Source organism: Pyxicephalus adspersus, chromosome 1, assembly GCF_032062135.1.
Source record: "Pyxicephalus adspersus chromosome 1, UCB_Pads_2.0, whole genome shotgun sequence".
NCBI lineage: Eukaryota > Metazoa > Chordata > Amphibia > Anura > Pyxicephalidae > Pyxicephalus > Pyxicephalus adspersus.
This window is the reverse complement of record NC_092858.1, coordinates 96,900,006-96,924,926: the sequence shown is the minus strand read 5'-3', so window position 1 is coordinate 96,924,926 and position 24,921 is coordinate 96,900,006.

Below are 24,921 nucleotides of genomic sequence, written 5' to 3'. Positions count from 1 at the left end.
TTGTATGCCCTGGTACAGTAAGAGAACCCAAAACAAACTACCTGTTCTCACACAGTCAGTGTTAAATTTAGTATTAATCTTAAGGTTTTAGTGTTGTCAAGTTTGTGTTTCTGGTGAATTCACTAATCTCACTTGGTACTAGTAAATATTAGCAGTGAAAAAGAAGAAAGTTTAGAGTGGTCCACACAAACACACAAAATTGTAACTGGAAATTCCACTCACTATGGAAATTTTTTGTTGTCTTGTTGGGCACAGGAAATAGAGGGCATTATGCCAGTCGAGTAAAGTCCTGTACCAGGATTTTTTTTTCCTCCTCTGGACCAACTATGTCTTATAGGATTTTATATCTGGGATATGTTTATTTCCCTAGTGGTTGAACTTGATAGACTTATGTCTTTTTTCAACCCAACCTACTATGTATTTGAAAAGTGAGTACACTATTGAGAAAGAATGGAGTTTGAGTCTAAGCACAGTTTAACATAAAGGGAGACATGCACAAACGTAATGTTTGGCTGCTTCATGTAGGTTTGCAGGTCCTTCCAATTTTTTCAGCATCTAGCATTTGTTTCCAATCATTACAGATTAGACCTTTAGATGGAACCCACATTTAAAAGGAATACACAGTCTATTCTTTACAAAGACTCTGTATTAGCCAACATTGTATTGTGTCTTTACTGCAGATATTAAATGAAAAATTACAAGCTTAGGCTTTTCTGAGAAAACAGTTAAGAAAAATGAAACAGAAATGTACAGTGATCCTAGAGGGAAAGTCTCTCTTAGGAGAATCCCGCTCCTGGTGCAAATAGGGTATAAAAAGATAAATTAAAGTTTTATAACCCCTTTATTTCAAGGTTGAACTGACTATTTTCTTATTATTGCCCGGTAAAGAGGTGTAGATTTCAAAGGTGTGGAGTTGGAGGTGCATCACTAAGTGGAGGAGAGGGTAGTTTTGGAATGGGTATGTTATGTTTTGCAAGTTTATCTTGGTACCTGGATGGATAGATAAATGTCAGGTTAGAGTTGCACAAAATGAACAGGCTTATGTGGTAAGATATGTAAAAATAATGCAACATTCAAACTTCTTGCAAAAACGAGGAGAGCTCTTTTTGCTAAAGGCATGCAACCTTCCTTCTTAATAGATTAGAGTAAAAAAAATACATATGGCTCAGTGTAAGTGGTGAAAATCATCCCTGAGGTATGGGTGGGAATTAGCAGGTAGCAGGTGGAGCTGCTTGGAGTTATTGGTAAGAAAGCACCAGGGAGATGTGGGAAGACATGAGCAGGTTGTAATTGGAGCAGTGCCGCTTTACTGAAGTGTTAACTGTAACCCTTTTGTGTTTGTGCTAACATCCCTTTCCTCCTTTCCAATGGAAAAAAAAAATAAAATTCTATTTAAACAAGGTCTTTAGTTAATAAAATTAGTGAGCCACATTACAAAGTAGAAAGCCTAACACATTACTCCAAGCACTTAAACCTTCTTTCGACAATATATGATACATATGGTGTCTTTAATATGAGCAAACATTTTCTAGCAAAAATTGTTATGCATTTCCATACAATCATTGAACAAAATATATGTAACAAAATAAAAAACCTTTCTGACCATTTTTAAGCTTCTATAGTAAATGTAATAAAAAGTGAATATTTTATTCTAAAATGTATCCTATTTAAAATAGCATACAAAAAAACTTGAATCTCTTCTTCTGCTGTAAGTGCCAAGATTATCTGTAAACTGTAATATGAGTTTATTTTTCAGAAGTCACTTTGGAAAAAAGAACATTTGAATTCAATTTTGCTAAATTAAAAATTTAATTTAGGAAGAAGATGGTTGCTGAATACATCACTTTTTGGACAATAACATAATTAAGAATTGAGTTTACAGCATATTTCCAATAGGTAAATTAAACTATAGAAAAGGTATATTACTGTGTGAGTATCCTAGGGGGATTCATTATATGATAGTTCAGCTCAATGTAATTTAATTGGCTTTTTAGAATGTTTTTGTCATTGTTGATGTGCACTCTGGAACAGATATTTCAAATGTGTTCAATCAAGGAGAAAGTAAATAAAACATATACTACAAATCCATATTAAATGCAGTTATCTTGTTTGTAATTATAGGGAAAACTTCTGAAGATTGTCCATTGTAGTAAAGAAAATGTAAATTTATTACATTTTACCTATACAGGTAAAAATACATCCTCTATACTTTTCTTCCCCCTTCTCTTTGATTGTAAGCAAGGTCCTGTCCTTCCCCCGTGTCAAAGTTTGTAACTGTCTGTCATTTGCAACCCCTATTTAATGTACAGTGCTGTGTAATATGTTGGCACTATATATATCCAGTTTATTAATAATAATAATAAAATAATAATAATAATAATAATAATAATGCATTATGTTGCATAGCTGTAAATTCATATTGGAGTACAATTTGCAGTCTTAACATTTTTGCTTAAAGGAGTACAATTACATTTTTACAGAAGTGCATCATTCAGTTGTAGTGGCTGTTGCCTTGTGGCAAATCATTGACTAGACTGGGCTATGGCGATGGTCCAGCTTCTCTGAATCCATTAGCATGTAGCAGAATGTAGAAGAATGGGAAAAGAAAAATAGGAAAGATGTAGTAGAATGGGGTTTTTGTGTAGCTGCCATCAAACTGTTGGTATACTACCTTGGTTTGCAAAGCAGCATTTCTTAAATCTTTAAAGCAATATATGATATTTTCACATACACTTTGTCTATACTTAATTTAAAATGAAATAGAAAAATATGTTTAAATATTTTCATGTTTTTTTATCATATCACTATATTATTTATAAAATACACACACACACACACACACACACACACACACACACACACAGGAATTATCATGTTTATTTACTTTTGACAGCCAACTAGTAGAACTCAGCTTTTCAGATGTTTATTAGGTCAGGCTTTTGGTTAGTTTGCCAAAAAAACTCCACTGAGGATTCATAAACAAAACTGAACAGAAATGCCTCATTGTTCTTTCACCCCCAGACTGTTTAGAAGGGGCCATATGAAGTTTAATTTTCAATTTAAAAAAATTGCTGTACTTTGCTATACTTGTGTTATGAGTGTACAAAATGTTTATGTGTTTAATAAAGAATTTTATGTAGTAGTAATGTCACCCTCCCTTCCGTGACTGAAGTTAGAGGATCTGTGAGACAAGCTGCATGTGAGGTTATCTGACAGTCTCTTTGTTTTTACTTGTGTCTGTATTGTTGTTTGTAATAATCACACCTCTTGTATCAGCTGCAGCTGGTGGTCATTACTGCTCCTCCATTTAGTCCGGCCTCACATTTAATGAAATGCGGTTGATATTCACTTCTGGGATGTGAAGAGCTGGTGTGTTGTCCTCTCCAGAGTTCCTGCTTCTCTATTTGCTAATTAAGATAAGTTGAACTACTTTTGGTGTTATGTTGTTCTTTTGTTGTTATTAGGCCTCAGGGAGACACTGGTTCTTTCATCAGGGAAGGAACCAGTAGTCTTAAGCCCAGTCAATACTCCTAGGGCTATGCAGGGCTACTAGGGCCTAGGTTTCTGTGTATGAGTATTTCCACCATCAGGGGATATTCATACTGTCAGGAGTTAAGGCTAGGTTAGGATGTCCGTAGGGTATGACTGTTTCCCTTTCCCTAGCCATTGAAGGCCTAGTCCCTTGTATTTACCTTTGTGTTTCCCTCCCCTCCCCTTATATGTGACAAGTAAAGATAACAAAATTTAGGCAAATACCTAATTCTCACTTTGTTGACCCAGTGGAAAGGGGTTTTCAGCAAATGGAACCCTAGCAATTATTTCTCTTAAAAAAAAGTAGATCAATATCCAATCACTGGACTGTCATGTAAGCTTTAACATGGCTATGCAATTTTAAAAATTGTTTTCACTCTTTATAAACCATTAGCTTTTATTAAAATAGCCAATGCCAGAACATTTACATTGGCATGGTCTAATATTATTGCCATCAGGAAACTGGACCAAATGTATTTGTTTATTTGTGTTGTTTTTGTCACTAAAATGGTTATAATATTGTACACATTCTGGGTTCTGCAAGACAAGAAAAAAGTGAGAGAAGTTTGAAGAACAGAGTTAGCTAAAGAAACATGAACAAAGTCAAAGAGAACAAATTAAATACAACAAATTAGGTGTGTTCCATTAACATTTTAGTATCAGAAAAGGGTGAGTTTTGGTGTTTGATCAGTGTAAAAATGAAATCCAACTTGTTAGTATTGTGTTTTATTTAGTAGTGTGTTCACATACATTTAAAGTGAAACAGACCTTTAGACGATGTTACGTCTTAAAGCCAGTTATATACTGAATAACATTACTTTTCATGTCATCCTGACATCTATATCACATGTTGGTATGATGAAATTCCATAAATCAAACTCTCAATTTAGTGCTATATAGCAATATACAGGTTTCATTTGTACAAACGAACAAGATATTAAATGAACACCTTTCTTTTTGTTGGGATATGTTAATACTTAGACTGTGATCTTCCTATTTACAGTCTACTTAAAGCACTAAGGCTAATATGCAGTCTGTGGTCCCTATATTCTTATGGCCCCAGCTTTATATCATTTTAGTATTTTTTTTTCTTTTATTAAATATGCAGCCCACATGAACCAAAAGGCAAAAACTAAATAAAAATAAAAATAAAAATACTGAAATTGTAGAGAATTCAGTTTTTACTGTATTCTCATCCTATTTTATTTCATTGCATTTGAAGTTAATTGCAGGTGGATAGGCTATTTTGTGCCTTTAGTAAAATCAAAGGTTAGTTTTGTGGCAAAATTTAATTTTGGCAAATGTGCTGAAGTTTTATTGCTAATTGCTCTGGCTTGTATACAATGTACTTTAGGTCTGAGAGTTTGTTTATGACTTCATTAGTTTTTATTGTCTGTCCAGTATTCAGTCAATAGTAATATTCAGACAAATTGTCTTATATTGCATAGTTTAACTTGAGTAATATTGTCCTACACAAGACTTGCAGGTGATCAAGTACTAGTGAACACAGTTGTATTGCAGTATCAAAGAAAAGGTGGTCCAATTGGCATACTGTTTGGTGTACATAATACCTGAAAAATCAAGCCAGTCAACCTTTCAAAAAGCTATGCTTTGCTGGCCATCACAAATGTACAGAAATGTCTGCATTGATTTGGTAATTTGTATGATTTTATAGCTAGTATAAAAACATTTAGTTGGAGGTTTAGGTAAGTTTTACATTATTGTACAACCATACATTGATATGGTAAATGAACTGGTCTGCCAGAATTGTCAAATTTCCATGTGTAACAGAAAATAGGAGCTGGGTAAAACATGGTGGGACAATATGAGACAAAACTGAGACAGGTAGAGATGACCCAGAGAAAGAGGCTGCCAGTTTTTATTGTATGACTAAAGTAGTCTATAATGTAGCATTAGAGCAATAGCTTGTGTTGTTGATGCCTTCATTGTTTTTATCGGTGCTTGCTTACCTGATCATCTTTCTGTATACATTTTTACTCTTTTGATTTAGAAATAATAACATATTACACCTCAATTGTGTATTTGCTTCAGTCCCCTGACAACTGCTTTAGAACTAAGACCAAAAATTAGCATAGCAAAACAATATCCCACCAGTCTGAATCAGTATGCAGCTCAAGTGTTCAGAGCTAAGTGCCACACAACCTACTACACAGTTATCTGCATACATGTTTCTGGTGTTTGACCAAAACTACTAAAGCCAACAGATCATTTTCACATCCAGGCAATTATCAATCTTTAGAATTAGTTTAGCAATGGCAGCTTACATATTCTGACATTGGTGGGTTCACATTAAGAAAATATGTTTCAAAAGCCATTTGTTTTGTATGTTTCTTTTACTGTTAATCTCTATATCAATGAACAAAATAAGTATACCTTTTCAAAGTGTAGATATTTCACTTATTTTTCAGTTATATTTAGAAAAGATATCAACTTGATATTAAAAAAATATATCATTAATGTCAGGTTGCATTTTACTTTCTTTTCTACAACAAAAGTTTTTAGCCAGCAAAATGAAAAACCCTCACATAGCTTGTAGCTTAGAAGTTTTTAAAGCTTACCTAAACTCACAATTTTTCACCTTACATAAAAGGGTAGACAACCCTTCTCTGTAAAGTAAAAATTCTGTGTGTTTAGTTTTTTTTTCAGTGCACCGCCCCCTAATTCTCGATTGCCTAGGCCAGGGGTCATCAAACTTTTATGGCCACTAGGCCATTTCAGGGGTGGGCGGGAGCACATTGGGCCGCAGTCCCACCCTTATGACTCCGCCCCCCAACCAGGAACATCCCCTGCAGTGAAATCCCTCTCCTCCCTATGATAGGGGAGCCACAGCAAGGAGGCGGCACCGGAGCTCCAGCGGCTCTGGTAGTTCCAAACGCCCCTGGGAGATCTAGGCCAGATCAGCCAGGGGGCGTTAGGCCAGAACGAACTACCAGCTAGGCCGTATCTGGCCTTAAGTAAGAAGCCTTTTCGTGAAAAAGGAAAATAAACGCATTCACGGTGGGATCGACAATTTTTTTCAACCTACGCCACCCAATCTCGTGCCTGGGTCGGGTGACGCAGGTACAAGAACCAGGAAAAAGAGGAGAAGGTGGCAGCGCCCGGAGCACTGGCACGAAGACGGATGCCAGGACAACACGGACCCGATGGAAGAGACCTCTGGAGCGGTCGACAGCCCTGCAGGATTAAAGGTGAGTTTTTTTTGTTTTGGGGGACTTTTGAATTTAGTTCCTCTTTAGGTTGAGAGGGTCAGTACAATGGAGAGTAATATAAAGCATCAATGAGTGGTCAGTCGCAAATGTCTGTAAATATTACAGTACCAAAATGATGAAAAACCAACACTTGACCTGAACTCAAAAGAAGATCTTATGGGAAACATCTAGAATAATAAATTGTACCTGAGTAGTATCCTAAATAAATTACCTTCTTTTTTTGAATCCACCTTCAAAATATATTTCACTTCATAATACGTGCTAGTGCCTAGAGACTCATTGAGACCTGGTAGTGACTGGTAGTTCCATAAGTTGTGGCAATGTCACTATTTAGATTTTTACTGTTTTCCTTGCTGAAGAAAATTTTGTACTTGCGGTCTCTAGTACAATGATCTTCCTAGTCTTGATTTATTCATTGGGCCTGATTTAATAAAGCTCCCCAAGACTGGAAAAGATACCTTTTCATCAGTGAATCTGGGTGATACAAAAATCCTGGAATTGATCTGGTCCAGGATTTAAAACATTTGCTATCAAATAGCAAATGACTTTAACAAATCCATCCAGGTTTGCAGGATCACCCAGGTTCATGGTTATCTTCTTCAGCCTTGGAGAGCTTTATTAAATCTGGGCCATTGTGTAAATGTGTGTTTCTTCACCTATCCTGCTGTTTCTTAAATATTCCCTTGCCAGTCATCAGATTATTAGACATCATGAGAACAGCACTGACATGAGGAGCAAAACACTGCTTCAAGAATGCCAGCTCCATAATATAATAATATAGTTAAAAACAAGACACAGTATGTCAATATTAAGGTAAAGATATTTTGCAGAGAGCCTATGGGCCATACAGAGGACTATTTATTTGCCCTTTAATGGCCTTTGGACAAAGCCTTTACAGTACCAATCCTCTTTAAAATGTATAAAACACATTTCTATAATAATGACAATACATTCTTTAACCTACATAGCGGTAATCCCGAGTGTGGCTTGGGGTTAATTTTCAGTACCAAAAGTGGCAATTGCCAGGGAGTTTACAAAGCTTACCTGGAAAGCGGTGCCCCCGGCATCCTCCAGCGGTGCACGTGGCATCCACCAGCGATGCCCGGCATCTTCCTCCTCTGGGGAAGCTGGCCGGGCATCTGTGTAATCTAACAATGCCGGGCCGGCATCAGTGTAAACGTTGGGATTGCGAGGCCAGGGGAAGCAATGCCGGCCAGGCATCTGCATGTGGCTGGGGAGCGGGACCGTGGGGCTGGGAGGCGGGACGAGGTGGAAAATTTAAAATACTAAGTATTTTTAAATTTACATTTAAAAATACGTAATATCCATTAAGTAGGGAAATTAATGAATGTTTACATAAGCTAAATTGGCCTTTCAGGCATCCTGTTTTATTCCACCAGGCCAGACTGATTCACAAAATTGAGAAAGTAGCAATGAAGAGCAGTCTTAGTACAGTACTATCAAATTAAAAGCAGAGACTACATATAAAATGAGCTGTGATGGTACTGTAAATGGCACATGAAAAATATATATAGACAAACAAAACCACTGATTGTTAACAACAATTAAAAGATAGTAACATTGACACAATTATCTAAAAAAAAATGTACCAAAGGCTTTTGTTTCCCTTTAGGTTGGCACTGTACACATGTTGCACCTGTCTGCATTTTATAGCCTCCTTAATGCCTTTCAATTCCAATATCAAAAGAGTGTTGAGAAAACAAATTGGTCAATGACAACTTGGAATGGACATATGATTAACCTGCTTGATTAATCATTTAACGATAAATTAACTTTTTCCATGTGATTAGCTTTGGCAATTAGTGTTTAGTTTACTGTGAACTAACTCTCAGAGAATAAAAGTTAATGAAAAAAAAAATAGAATAATGACAGAGAGCTCACAGTACACAGTGAGTTTTCATCTAACTGTTCCCTTAAATCCAACAGTACCCCCCGGGCCTGAAAAATCTGTGATATATGATACTTTGAAGCAGCTGTTCTGCAATGTTTAGCTGTGACCTATTTCAATTTTAAGATCTTCCATAATTAAACAATTTATGTTTTAGTTGCCGCACAGTTTTCCTCAGTGTTGCTTTGGTCTTGTAAGTGATGTTTATTTATGGTTTACATTAATTAAGGCATCTAAGCTGATGCTGAACTTCCATGGAGCTTTTAGGGTGACCTGTGTGTTAGTTTACTAAAGGATAACATAGTAAATACCCAATACTTGATTTGTCAATGTGAACTAGCGTTTTTAGTTTTTCATGCACAAATATTTTGGTAAATTATATAACCCTTTTTAGCATGTGTTTTGTTCAGATTTTTGAATTGTTTCCACAATATATTTTTATTTGTATGTGATTTTTTTTTTTTACCTGGTTTAGGAACGTAACCCGTTCTTTTGTGTGTAACAGTAAAGTGTTGTTAGTGTGCTTTAGCTCCTAAAATGGAAGTAAACTAGAAAAAAACACCCACCTTTGCATATCAGTCAATCCCTCAAGATGTTTCTTGGATCAGGTCCCCCCACAGTCCTGGAATCTTCCGCGCTGGGCGCCGCCATTTTCTTGCCCTTTCTTCCACCTTCTGCCTACGTCATCCAATCTGGTGTCATAGCTGATCATATGTGTGGCACCCTGAAAACTGTAGTTCCAAACAGTGGCTAAGATGGCACTTTCCTTTATTGTAAACTATAGGAGGGTTTAGCCCCACCTAAAAAGTAAAGTTTATCTTTACCTTCACTCTTTGTCCACCCAATCCATTTAACCCTAAAAGCAAATATTCTATAATAAACAAAAAGGGTAGAATTTGAGCAGAATGTACATTAGGTCTGTGAAGATGGGTGGTTAGACACATTCATGGGTGGTTAGACACAATCATGAGTGCTAGGAAAGTACCAACATATCAGCAAAGGTAGAACAGATACCGTCAGCTAATTACCACTACAAAAGGCTGATGTTGATTGTCCCAGACTTTTTGATCAAAATAGTGAAAAAACAGAGTTTGTAAAGGTGGAACTTTTTAGGTAAACTTTCTGTGAAGTCTTGATTAGGGGAGCCTAGATCTAACTGCTGGCTGTCCTGTCAACCTTTAACCACCATTACTATCCAGCCCCATCATACTATACAGCCCTAATAATGAACACAGACCCACTGCTGGATTAAATGGCTGACACTCGCTTTAATAACTGAACAAATATATATATCACACTTACCTGTTCCTCACTAAAGCACAGGCATCTCTCCCCTGTGCATGCGGGCAGGTCTGATGCTGGGCATGCCTCTGTTTCCAAGCTTCATCAACTCCGTCCATGCTGCTGGCCAATCAGAAAGTAGCCTCTTAACCAGCACTGGCTATTTAGCTAGCTTTCAGACTCCATTTTGTGTTAGTGCAACAAATCTTACAAGTGCCGAGCGCCTCTGTTCTGTTAACTAGTTCCTGTACACCTGCTGCTTAATCCAGTGTTTTCTGTTTCCAGCTCCTGTGTTAACTCTTTGTTGTCCAGTTTGTTGGTCCCCAGCCAACTTCCCTGTGCTGTTCCTGTCTGCCTGTGGATATCCCTGCCTGACCTGTACCTCCTGCTGTTTCCAGTGTCTCCTGCGTTCCCTGTGCCTGCAGTGGCCTCTGTGTCATTGCTGTCTGTCTCCTGGATCCCTGGCTATTGACCCCTAGCATGTGTCCTGACCTCTCTTGCTTGCTCCCTGTCTTGACCCCGGCTTCCCTTGACTATCCTTCTTCTTAGTGATTTACTACCGTGCTTTGCCCACCTTGGTGTGCCCAAGGACCACAACCTGGCAGTAACCAGCGGCGCAACATCGGTTAACTCTTGCCTAACAGGAAAGAAATAAGTGATTTAAAAATATGCTTTTTTCTTAGCGCACATAAATGTTAAAAACATTTAAACAGCTTTTTCAGTTGCTGAATAGCGCGATTGCGTACGATTTCGGATCGCGAATACGAATGCGCGAGCGATAATCTGATTCTGCTTGATGAATCAGGAGCATTGTGTCACCAACCCAGTGGAGACATCCACGGGGTGCAGGGTCTAAGCAGTAGCTTGATATTCTCCAGAGCCTCTAGGAGTGAAGATCTTGTGCGGCAAGCTACTGCCAGGTTGCGGCCCCAATGCCCGCCAAAGGCAGGTGACAGCTAACTGACATGAACCAACAACGTAGTACCAGAGTGAAATCTAAAGAAGTAGTCGAAGGAGCCGAAGGTCAGGACAGGCAGCAAACAAGAGTAGTCAGGAAAAAAGCCAAAGGTCAGGACAGGCAGCAAACAAGAGGCATCAGGAAACAAGCCGGGATTGGTTCACAGATAGCACAAGAACAATACCCAGAGAAACCACGTCATATTTCTGAAAAGCTCCCTCATGGGACGACTGCCCAAGTCATTGCCCCCCACATGTAGGACAACTATGGTAGGTGCCCTGTCCAAACTAGGCAAGCCTGCTAATTTCATTTACCACTCTCCAAAGCATGGCCGGCACCCCAATCCACTGCAAAGTGCTGATTGAGCATGGAACCCCCAGCTGCCTTCCATTGGATCTAACATCCACCCACCCTGCTCCCCAGTAGACATAGGAGTGTCCTAGTATCCAAACCAAGCAACGGGCAGCACCTGAAACAAGAGAACAAGATTTCCAACAACAAAACAACCTCTACTGACCACACAAGAAAAAAAAACACTTCCACCAATTCCACCACCGCAAACCCAAGGAGAGGATCAAATCAGACCCCAGATACCCTGTGCACTCCCCCCCTCCCCACTTCTGCTGAAGCCCCTCTGCCGCAGCTCCTCCCCCCACCAGACCCCTACACTAGGTGTGGCTGCACATAAGACTAAAAAGATACAATTCCCAATCCTCTTAACCAACCTATTTTCAAAACCCCATTGTCAGGACTCAGGCCTTCAATACTGAAGGAATGCGACGCATATTCCCCTGGATTTTTCCACAGCCCCCTTAAACACTTCAAAAGGAGGCTGTAAACTGTAAAGCGAGAAAGAGCCTCCCTGTCCTTATGCATCAAGAAGTGGCTGTCCCTCACTGACTGCACACTATGGAAGATCCCCACCGTTGCCACCGGATAAACCGCTAAACCAGGCAAGGCGAACAAACGCACCCAAAACCCCCTGCCCATCTGGTCTTCCTTGGACCTACATATCCACAATCAAATACACGTGCCCCCCTGCACATCCACCTCCCCAACCTTCACCCCCCGCAGGCTTTGTGGTTGCTGGACTCACCAACTCCCCAATTCTAAATGCCCCAAAGAAGGCCAAAGTAAATGCCACGTAGAACAAAGCCACTTCGTACTCTAAAAAACATACCTAAGGAGAGGATCAAATCAGACACCAGATGCCCCTCTGCCGCAGCTTCTCCCCCCACCAGACCCCTACACTAGACCCCCTACACTACACACTTAACGAATAAAAATGTTAAAACGTAACCCTAACAAGACCAACCACCTCAAAAAACTAATAACGGGGTGAAGAAGCTGTGCACTGACTCACCACCTGTACCACCCCGAGATTATCGCAGTGAAAACGCACGTGTTTATTTATTTACAAACTTCGTATCTAGGAGGTGTCGGTATGGCGGATGTCCTTAACCTACCTACCTTTACACAAAACAAAACACAATTTAATCTGTTCTGCTTAATAATTATTATGTCCCTGTTACAAAGCATGCAAAGTGTTTTGTTAACATTTCTCTCAATGTATATGAGTAACACCTAATATATTTGTGTTAGGCACATCTATGTTTCCAACATTATTATATGACAGCATTAGAATCCATTAATATTCAGCTATGCATTTTACCATGATCCCTTGATGGCATACTACATAATATTCCCATTACATATTTTTTTATTAAACCTCTTACCAATGTGATGGTTACCTTGATCCTTATTAAAGAAAACAAATCCTCTTTAGCTGACAAAAAGTCATCAGTTATTCATCCTTTTTCATAAAAAGTTATTGATAGCGATCAAACTATAATTCTGTAAATATTCGTCAGGGGAAGCAGCGGGCGCAAGTTTTACTGGACCCAGATGGCCCATGCACCTGCCAAATGTTCCAATAGAATGATGACATCTCTGAGAGTAGTGTGCCGAGTTTAAACTGATGCAAATCATAACGTGCTTTAAAATTGGTTTAGCTTTTCTTTTACAAGTTTTAATAGGTTGCCCATCTGTTCCTGCTCAGGTCTCAGAAGAACTGATAAGATGTTTAGGGCTGGCCATAAAGTGATTGCTGTGATTTTAATTTGCACCCCAAATGAACTCAAGCCTGCTGCTAGAATTAACAAATAGATTGTAATAAAGTCATCAGACAAAAGAGTAAACACTGGTTTTGCTGTTTCTTTCTACAAGAACAGAAACAAGAGCCTATTGTGCTTAAAGTGTATGTAAACCTAAAAATTAGATCTTATACCAGACTACCTAAAGTAATTCCCTATTTCTCCAAACCATTAACATTTGTATGTATAAAGCTTCTGTTAACTGTAAATAGTAATTTACTAGTTAAGTGAATACATAGGCACTTCTTTTACCTTTTTTATGAAAGCTGTGGGCATGGCTGCTAAAAATGGAGGCTGAGCATGGCATGACGATGCCCGGGAATTTCATGACCATTTTTCAGGGGAATGGTGCCACGGTGTAACATTGCCAGGCTGCCATTGGGGCTACTGCAGAGGGCCACTGTCAATCATCAAATGAGGGCTTGGCGGCAGGGTTGGCTAAAAACTGACTGACCAAGATACAGGCACACACATGTCAGCACTGCATCCAGTATCTCAGTTTAACATTTCTGGGATATCAATCAACCATGCCAAGAGGGAACTCCTAGTGTGCTAGGTTTGCTCAAATTAATATAGGACCAGATGGAACTGGAAGGATCAGCAGGTATTTTATCAGGAAAGAGGACAGTAAACACTACTAAGATAGTTAATACATACACAATGTACAAATAAATAGTCATATATAAAATACATTTTAGCATACACTTACCTGAGCTTTAGTCAGAACCTTAAAAGTACCCTTATAAACCTACATCCTATTCCCCTGTGTAGTACCCTTAAGTTTTTTTTTCAATTACCTTGACCCTGTACTGTGCAATCCCTCTTTTAGCCCATGTGACATGAAATCAAAAGCAGGGGACTTCAACCTTGTACCCTGCTTGTCTCTAGTGTCACACATGGCCACACATGGTACTTACACTCTGGTGTTCCTTATAGTGTGCAGGCAATCCATTACCTTACCCAACTACTAAAATCAGAACAATCCTCTTTCCATTATTGCCAATAAACTCTGGGCACACTGAAAAGTTGCTCCATACTTCCCTCTACCTATCAAGGGCAGGGTTTTCCCAGTAACCAGCAATGCCCCTCACACACTGTATAAGCAAACAAGAGTTAAGGGTCAAGTTGCATTTGCACACATGATGCTGAGACTTAGATACTGGCATACAGAAAGCAATTAGCAGAAAAGGGATGCAGCACAGATCGAGAGGTGTGGGCTAAATGATCTTGTTAGTCCACCTGATAAGAAATGAGATGGGCTCAAGTAATCTGCTGCAGCTTCTAGAGCTTGTTGTGTGTAGTGAAATAGGACTAATTGTAACACATTTCTGAATAATTGATATTGTAGTTGATCTAATAAAGGTTTTACCTGATATGCTAAGATTAAGTATAGGTCTAAACTGATATTAAACATTCTTATTTTTTCAAGTAATGTAATGCTAAAAATGTTTAAATGTAGTTTGAAACAATAGAATAATATTTCTCTGCACTAGGCTTGTCCAACCTTTGCACATGGGCCCTGAGCTCCCTCTCTTGTCTAGCCTTCCTCCTCTGGCCTTGAACCTTGTTCTGGGGACCATTCAGCAAGATAAAGTTTTGAGAAAACAAACATTTTAGAGCTGTCACCAGGGAAGTAGTTTTCCATTTAAATTTACCCTCCCTGAGGTGGGAGTTTCATATGGAGCCTTGCCTAGATTTATTCCCTTCTGGAGCAAGCTGTGCTTTGATATGCAAAAAAAATAACTGCAGAGATTGTCTTGGCCATTAAAAAGTTACAAGAGGCTACAGAAAGAGCTCAGTCCTTAAAAGTCCCCCACAACCTCAGCTGTGTTTAGCAAGTCATGCAAACTGCCCCCTCTCCCCTTCAAGCCTCCGCTCTGCACAGGAGCAAGCAGGGAAGCCTCTGCTAAAGGTCAGAGGAGAATGGCTAGGCTGGTGCAAAATGATAGAAAAGCAACAGCAAATCAAAAAAATACTCGTTACAATGGAGGTATGTAAAAGAGCATCTCAGAGCATATGTCGAACTTCAAAGCAGTTTGGCTATAGCAACAAGAGACCACACCAAGTGCCACACCCGAGGCTACAAATTGCATAGGCTCACCAAAATCCAAAAAAAAAAAACTTTTTTAAACTTTTAAATCTTCAGATTGAGGTGCTGCGGTTTTATGTAAAACAAGCTAATGAAATAAAAATCATCTAATATTCAAATGTGTACTACAAGTTTACATTATTGCTTAGGATGGCTTTGAAAATATTATAGACCGTCTACTTGAGCTAGAAATCTAACATCATTAGAGCAAATAGTTAATACTGTAATCCCACCTCTGAAGAAAATTTTGTTGCATTTTACCTGTCAGGATAATCGGAGACAGGAAAATACCTACATATGTCATATATGCTCGTGTATAAACCAGTCTTATTTCGCCCTTAAAATGACATATCAGTTTAAAATCAAGTGACAGTGGCATGTAATGGAACTGCATTTGTCTGTTTTATTTGTGGCCAACAGCCATGTACAAAAGATCATTCAATAGCAAATGATCCAGTAAAGCAAACTCAAAGTACAAAATCCATAACTTGTAAATGGGTAAGGGAAAGATATGCCTTTGGTTTTATTTCTTTCCCTTTTAAATAAATGTTTTAAATACCATACCATGGATATATTTATTCACATTTATGTTTTTTTTGGCATTCTTGTTTAATACTTGAAGGTTGGCAGTGATGGCCTCATTTTGTACCCTAACTTTAAATATGATTTAAAGTATGTTTCCTGTTTTGGCAGATAAAAGTAGGTACCTTTATATTTGAATTAGGTAATAAATGAGTATATACATGTACATGTACATGTATTTTATAGCAAGGCAATGTTTTTTACCTATGAAATGAAATGTCTAAAAGAAGAAATAAATTTGGAATGTCCTTTGTAATTGTGCTTTGCAGGGGCACCTAAATGTACAGTATAAAGGTTTCATAACGTCACAGTAGTGAAAAAAATACATTTTGATTTACCTAATTTTTGATTAACCTATAATCTATACTTTTCACAGAATGTACTTTATTTCCATTGATATTTTTCAATAAAAAACACACAAAGAAAAGACTGACTCAACACTCTTCTGTAGTGGGACAAAAATAAGTTCTTGATAGATAAAGGTTGTAGTTCTGAGTTTCAATAGTATATAGCTAAGAAACCATAAGTTTGCATGCTGCTTGCTATGTAACATTTTTTGTCTATATTCAGGGCCACTATAGAACTTCTTCAGTTATAAATACACAGAGATACACAGAGGAAAGATTGGGTAGAATGATCCAAAATAAATTTGGACAGGTAGGGATGGGTAAGGATATTTAGCATCATCTAGCTTTTTTTCCTCTGCCTTACTGTGCCTGACCCACCTCTCCCATTTATTTGATTTTAGTTCTTTCAGTCATAAAACCGTAGCATTAAATGTAGACGATACCTAGTGTTACTTTAATGCTCTGCTTGGGCATTCATCAACTCAGACAAGTCACTAGTCACTAGTCACTGGATCAACAAACAGTAAGTCTTCCTGGGACAGCATTGGAGACTAGGTTTTTATTAGAGCCAGATTTCCTATTTAATTTATCTTGCAAGGATAAAATTTGTTGGCCTAGCAGGTATTTCTGCATTCCATCAATACATACAATAGCCCTACTAAGGTTTTAAAAGCCAATTTATAGTGGATAAAATGTGAAAACATATTTTATCTCTCTTGTTTGGTGCTCCTTAGGTTATATAGTGTCAAAAAAAGCACATATACAGGGGGTGGAGCTTGTTCAGGGAATCCTCATTTGGGTAGCATAATGTTTATATACAGCCTTGCCCATTTAGTAAATCCAATTCTATTTCAATGTGCAGTGAATACAGTCTGGGTTATATAAACCATAATCTACCATAGAAGCTGGGGAAAACACAATTTCTTCCCTTAAAATCAGAAGTTGATGATAAACATTGCAGTGTACAATTACCTTATCTTTTCCTAACACTCACATTCCTTCTACTACATATTTCTTACTTCAATGTTGTTCCTTTCTATTTCAGAGAATTAAATGATTCTTCTGGCTTATGTATACTGTAAAATTTGGATGCACATTAAAACATCTCATAAAGGCCCATCTCTATTCCAAACTTAAAAGACTTTCAGTAAAATGATGTGCAAAAAAATGCTAAAAAGAAACATTATCTTCCCTACCCTGTCTCACAATTAAAAGATCAAATTTGCTACAGCAACTGATTTACTTTTGCCCTCCAGCAGCACAAGATTCTTGTTATGATTCACTTTCACAGGTATAAGCATGAAAAAAACAATTTAGGGGAACAGAAACCCAAAAACTGACAACTATATGTACAGCTATATAGGTTTGCTGATACCCCTATTGCTAACTGAAAAAAATGCTTTATGATTAAATAAAAAAGTGTTGGCCTTGCTAATTCCTAATACATAATTTAATACAGAAAAAGAAGTGTGAAACAAGATAAAAAAAATTGTTTATTAGGTGAAGATTGTCTTGTCCTGAATGGATTTTTGGTACCCCTAGAAAAGAGTATTATTATTTATATTAGAGTGATGCTTTAAACCAGTGTTTTTTTTTTTAAAGATCACATGTCTCTAATCATGTCATCAGTCATTTAGCCTATTTAAAAGGAAAAAGGTAGTCATCTGCTATCACCAGGTGTTCCACAATGAACATGAATGAGCCAGAGAAAGCAAAGGAGAGAGTTGAATGAGATGATCAGAAAAAAAATATGCCTAACCTTTGCTAGATGTAACTTGACAGAGAGTGCAGATCAGCAAATATAACTGTAAGGGCATAGGAAATATATATTTGTGTATGTAGCTGATACACTGACAGTAGGGATTTCCCTCTGATTCTCTGATAACAGATATCACATATACCCCATTAATAGAGAAGGAAATAAGATAATACTGCACTACTCACAGACACAGCAGTCAGTGTGTTCTGGAAGGGATGAAGGAACCTACCCTGGCTGAGCACATGTTCTCATCTCTGCCCCTGTACTTCCTGCATTTCCTTATATCCTGGTGGGGGTTCTAAGGCCATCATCAGGGGCAGGAAACACTTCAACAACTTATTTTGCATTTTACAAAGTTACAACTCAGCTAGCAGATAGGCAGCTGATAAAATAAAGAGTTGTTTGTGCTTAAACTTAAGCCGCGTACACACGTGCAATTTTTGTCGTTGGAAAGGATCTTTCACGATCCTTTCCGACGACAAGGGACTGCACGATGCATAAACGGTGCTGTACATACAGCACCGTTCTGCTGTATGGAGAGGGGAGGGGGAGAGCGACAGAGCGGCACCCTGCTGCACGCTCTCCCCCTTCCCTTGCATTAGAATCGGTCGTCGTTCATCGTCCGTGGATCCGCCAGGACGGTCGTTCGAATGATGGACGACACCGACTGTACACACGCCAGATTTTCGCCCGATATCTGGCCGATGACGATTATGGGGCGATAAAAATCTGACGTGTGTACGCAGCTCTACATATACAATATATAATACATGAGGCGTTAAAAAGGCATGACCACATGTCAGGGGTAGACATAGAGAGGTGCAAAGATTATTATACTGTGTGTGTATATATATGTATGTATGTATTTTTATATATATATATATATATATATATATGTATATATATACATACAATAGGTGATCATTGTGATTTTAGAATACTAACAGTGTACCATTAGTTGAATTATTTGTTGCCTGCAGTTACTTTTCTCTGCATGTAGCTATTTATATTAGGCAGAAAGAAGCACAAAATCCAAAGAATGTCACATATGCATAGAATGAAATGATGCATTTAATATACAAAAAAGAGCATGTGAAACCTAACATTTTCCTCACTGTATGGAGTATTAGGGTAAAAAAAGCATTGAAACCATATGGCCATTTTAAAGCCTGTAAACAAAATTATTTGGTATGTTTCTAACAAATACCTTTATATTAAATTTCTACATTACATTTTTTAAAGTGCCCATGGGTGCCTGAAACCAATATTCTTATAAAACTGTCAGTTATACTATAATTGCTTTTTCATGGTTGGGGGATTTGGGCTACAAGCAACCAATCACTAACCTTCTTGCAAAGAAGTCTGCTTTCCAGTACTACAGATGTCTGATTGGTTCACAAGCAAATGGAAATGCCAGCCTGGAGCAAAATAAAATAGACTTTCCAACAGCCTTCTTCTAATGGAAAATACAATTTACTTTCACAATAAATGCAGCAATTGCACTAAATGCACATTTAGAGAGCTCTAACAATCATCTAATGCAGACTGGATGACCACCTTCAGAAGTGTATGGACAGTTTTAGTAGTTACTGAAGTTAATACTTGCTATTGTATGCAATTGCTTTTCAATCTATATTAATAGCTACATTGATCCTCACTTAATGACCAATGATATTTGCCACTCAATGTACTATCAGAATGGATTCTGCTGCTATTAATCAAGCAGCATGCCTGTCCTAAGCCTGTCCTCATCATTGAGGTTAGAGTTCATTAATCATGACAAATGTAGCATCCCAATTGATGTGATTTAGGAAGGGCAACAAAAAATTAATGACATGAACTAATGATTTAAGAAAATATAAAATGAATGTCCCCTCCATAAATTTAACAAAAACATTTACAGAACTATATAGATATATTAATACTAAAGAATGTTCGAATATGTCAACACTTTTCAATCCTATATACCTTCCATCAAGACAAAAAATGTCATAACTGCCTCCAGTTTTCATGCCCAAGTACAATTTTGGCATATGTTGTTTTTTTAACACACATATGATCAGTACACTATATTAACAAAATATGATGGTAAAGTTTTTACCCTGCCAAATTCATGTGCCTATCAGTTGGCAATGGGTAGTTACTTTGCAGCATATGTTAGATATTACACAACTGTGTTAATGGTCTAATAATAATAGGTTTCATTAGATATTGTTCGATGACCTTAACCCCCCTAGCAGTCAAATTCTGTCCAAATTTCCATGCAAAAAGCTTTCCAATTTTTTTGCATGGAAATTTATTTAACATTGTAGGCTATAGTTCTTAGGCATAACTCCCCAAAATATGTCCAAAAGTTATTAAATTTAATTCATTTAATATTAAACTTTTAACTACAGTAGTTATATATATATATATATATATAGATATATATATATATATCTATATATATATATATATATATATATATATATAGATATATATATGAAGATTTCTTTGTATTGAATCCAATAAAAAATGATTTGAGATCGAAGGGAGAAGACGTGTCCCCAGGACCTGCGGGAATGACAACAGAGCAAGATAAATCCGTTTTTTCCTAGCTTAAAGCGACCCCGAGTGTGACTCGGGATTACCACTTTTTGCAAGTAAAATCCACCCCGAGTCACACTCGGGATTACCGCTAGGGGGGTTAAACTGTGTATAGATATCATAAAATGGATTTTTATATAACCTAGGTCAGAGTTTCTCGATTTCTTTTAACATGGGGAATCCTTAAAATAACTTTTGGGTCTTCAGGGAACCCATTCTATAATTAATATATCCACAGCTCACACTACATTAGTGTGGTGGTCAGTGGGAGGAATGCCTCTTACATTCTTGGCCTGTGTGAAGGATGTCACCCTTACACATAATACACACACATAATACACACACACACACACACACACACACACATAATAATTGTCGTTGAAAAGGATTTATCATGATCCTTTCTAAAACAAAAGACTGCGCAATGCATGAACGAGTACTGTACATACAGCACCCTTCTGCTTAAAAGAGAGGGGGGGGGACAACAGAGCGATACCCCACTGGGCTCTCTCCCCTTCACTTTCATTACTATTTGTCATTCATCATTCCTGGATCCACCAAAAGAGATCATTGAACGAAGAACGCTGATCATCTGATGTGTCTACGTAGCCTAGGTCATATAAGGAACATACACCTATGCTATCAGTAGTTGGTATATTTACTTTTTCTTAATGCCAAGTTGCATCAAATTTAAATTCACAGGAGTAAATTTTACATGATGCCAGCCTTGCATAAGAAGGCCAAAATGGAGACAGCAGGCAAAAAAGGCTCCTTATGACTCCCTTACTTTGAAGTCTCCAGGATTATGAATATACAGTGATACCTCTGCTAACAATGATAATTAGTTCCGGAATCACATTTGTTAGCCAAAATCTTTGTTAGCTGAAATGTGATTTCCCATAGATTTCTATAGAAAATCATTTAATTCATTCTGGATGCTACCCACAATTTAAAGATAAGCTTTATAAAAATAGTAAAAAGCACAATATTAAAGGTCATAAACTCACCAAAGGCTAAGATGAACAGCTTCCCAATTGGAACAGTCTCAACATATTATTAGGCAGTGTGGTGTCAGTTACTGTATTAAAGCCTCACTGAGAGTTAATCACAAACAAAGCAAAAAAAAAATACAGCAAAAAAAAAAATAAAATAAATAGGCTTATGGACCCTATACATTCATTACCTTCTGAAACAAGCTGTTCTTTCATGTGCAAAAAGAAACAACTGCAGAGTTTGTCTTGGTCATTAAAGAGTTACAAGTGTTTGCAGAACAGCTCACCCCTCTAAAATCACCCACAACCTCAGCTGTGATTAGCAAAAGATTTATTCTGCAAATTATACAAACAGTCCCCCTCCCCCCATCAAGCCTCCATCCTGCCCACAAGCTGCAGGAAGCCCCTTTCATATGTAAAGCAATGTCTCTCTCTCACTTTCTGATACAGTATACAGGAAGTACTGTACATTTGTCATGCAGTATGTTATCAGACGTCTTACTTCCTGCCTTTTTTTCTACATTTGTTAGCCGAGTCTGCTAAACAGTGAAAAAAAAATGTTTGGAAAGCAATTTTTTAGCCAAGGTATCACTATATATGAATATTTGCTACCAAAAATTATGCTATTTTATGTTAAATCATTGTTTAGACAAATTAGTCTGATCACTAGTTACAATAATTTATAAAAATGTGCACATAGCAAAAGTATGTTATAATTCCCTTTTAGATCAAAAGTTGTGAGTTAATATGGTATATAACCAAAAGAGATGCCATATTTATGAAGTTGCTTTTAAATTGCATGTAAGCATAGAAAATATTTTTATCCCAAATGTAATAGGTAATTATGTCTACCTGTAAGAATAAAGATTCCTAAGCGTAGAGGCTTTTTATAATTTTAACAGAGTTAACTATTTTAAACAGAGTTATCTAAGCTTTCAATTATAGCAGGTAAAAAAGAGCTACAGATTTGTTTTTGCTATGTAGATTAATTTAAGAGAAATATTTCACCTAAATGGTTGTAGTATGTTACAGTGAAGATTTTAGAAGCAGTTTGTGAAACAAGGAGATCCTAAATTCTGAAAATATTGGATCAGTATTTCAACTAATGCATCAATATGCTTGCTATTAACAGTGTTTAGGGGATACTAAATGTTGAGTGCAACTGCTAATGCCAAACTATATAACGTGTCAGTTTATTTGGAAAAAAAATGATAAACAGTAAAATCCTAAAGCATATTTGCTTTAGGATTTTACTGTGATATATATATATATATTGCCACTAAGCAATCCTTATAGATGAACTCTAACCTTGCATTTCTTCTTACACCCTTGTAAAGAGTCCTATCTTGGTATGAATGTTAATATTCTTATTTCCCTTCACACGTCACCTTCCCCACAAGAGAAGCTAGAAGTTGCAGCTGTCCTGAGCCCATTCCATTTTCTTTCTAGTACAAAATTATCAACCCTTCTCCCACTGATCTGTGCTGTCTATAGCTCACATCTTTTACTGTAACTGTTATCTTTCCTTTCTTTTAGTTAGTTAGTCTTAGCAGCATCTATGAGTGTTACCTAGGGCAAGTTGTATGAAGAATAGCCCACTCCTCTAGTTTAAAATTTGACCACACTTCATCCAGAAGAGAAGTCATATAATAAAGATTAATCACCTTCCATGGCCGCGGGAATAATTTAGTTGAGAAAAATAAAGTTTTTTTTTTTTTTTTGCTTGTAATGAGTTTATATTGTTTTTATATTCTGGAGCTGCTGTGGTGCATTGGGTAGAAGAATTGACTTATGGTGTACCTGGTTTAAAAATACCTGAGTAGCAGGAACTGAGAACACTACATTTGCCAGCTTGGACACATTAATCTGTAGTCCTGACATGTTGCTTCTTTTATTGATTTCTCAATAGGTTATTTATCAGAAGTCCAGTCACATTATAAGCCAGCACAAAGGAAGCCTCTGATATACAAGGAGAGGTCACGTTATCTGAAGCCCTTGGGATGTTTATGATCAATTCTATCCCTGGACAAGGAAATGCCTGCTAGGACAGAGGATGCTTGTTTAAGAAGGGCTATTATTATAAATAGCAATATCATTACCATGTAATGAACAAACCTTTTAATACATGCAGTATAACGGGATTTACCTGTAAATGAGTGTCAGCATAAGGTCAGAAAAGAACAAGAAATCTGTTAAAGTCTTGCCCGAAACATATTGGCTTTTATACATTTGTCCATTTATTAATGTTCACTTTCGGTTAAACTGTGCTGAATGCAATTTGTTACTAGAGGATTCTTCTCTATGGCATTGTTTTTCAGACTATGTGGCATTAACCTGAGCACCCCTCTATCTTGTACTGTGATACTGTTGAATCAGTGCAAAACACTAATTGTATGGTATTTTGTGGATTCTAGATAACTTATAGAAAAAGTAAAACCAAAAGTTTACTTTCAATCCTTATCCTTAGAAAAGGAATGTTATCATGTTCTCGGGGTAATATGTAGTTTTATAGTATCTTCAGCTAAAGTGACATGTAATTTACCAGGTTTTACCCAATAATATCCAGTTTTGGATATGGCAAGTACTGCCAGAAAAAATGAGTGTATGTTTTTGTCCATAAGACAAAAGCTAATACTATAAAACAGCTCATGGATCTGATGAAATTTAAATGCTAATGCCTACTCTCTTCATATGCTGGCTAGATTATTACAACACCCTTCTCTGTGGTCTACCAGTAAATTGGCTTTGACCTTACCAGTCCAACCTGAATTCTGCTGCTCAACCCACCCAGTTCCTCCTCTGGTTCCTATTCAATACATGATACATTCAAGCTTATATCTCTTACCTACAATATCCTTTCAAATAGGGCTTCTCCACACATAAATGTAATACGGTGATGTTCAAAAATGTCTTTATGCAAGCATATACACCTTGGAAGGCCCAGATGAACACCCGTATTCCCCAGACATCAATCCCCCAATCTATGCTGCAGTCTTCACCTATAGCAGCCCCTGCTCAGCCTCGTACAAAGGGCAAAGGCAAAAACAGAGTCGGGGTCACAAGCAGAGGTCGGTCCACAGAGAGTTCAAATGGATAGTCAGAAGCAGGCCCAGGTCAGAGAAAACTCACAAAAATCAATCCAACACAGGTAAGCCCAACGGATGATACAACAGACACTGATGACTGGGAGCAGAGAGGCTATAAAGTCCCAGCAGCCAATAGCAATGCAGGATTGAATCAAAAGCTGATCAGCCTCTAGAATCCCTTACAGCTGTGCACAGCCTAACATCGGATGCTAGGGATGCCATAAATCCATCGGGCTGCACATCTAGAGGGAAGCACGGGCTGCTGGTATCCCAGTTCTCCTGGCTGCCGCAATTGACATTGCTGGACAGAACAGACAGTGTTTATTACCATGGTGCACAGCACGGTGTCGCCGGACAGATGAGCATTTCCTAACACACCTGACATAGGTTGTTTTTGCTGGTTACTAAAACATCATTG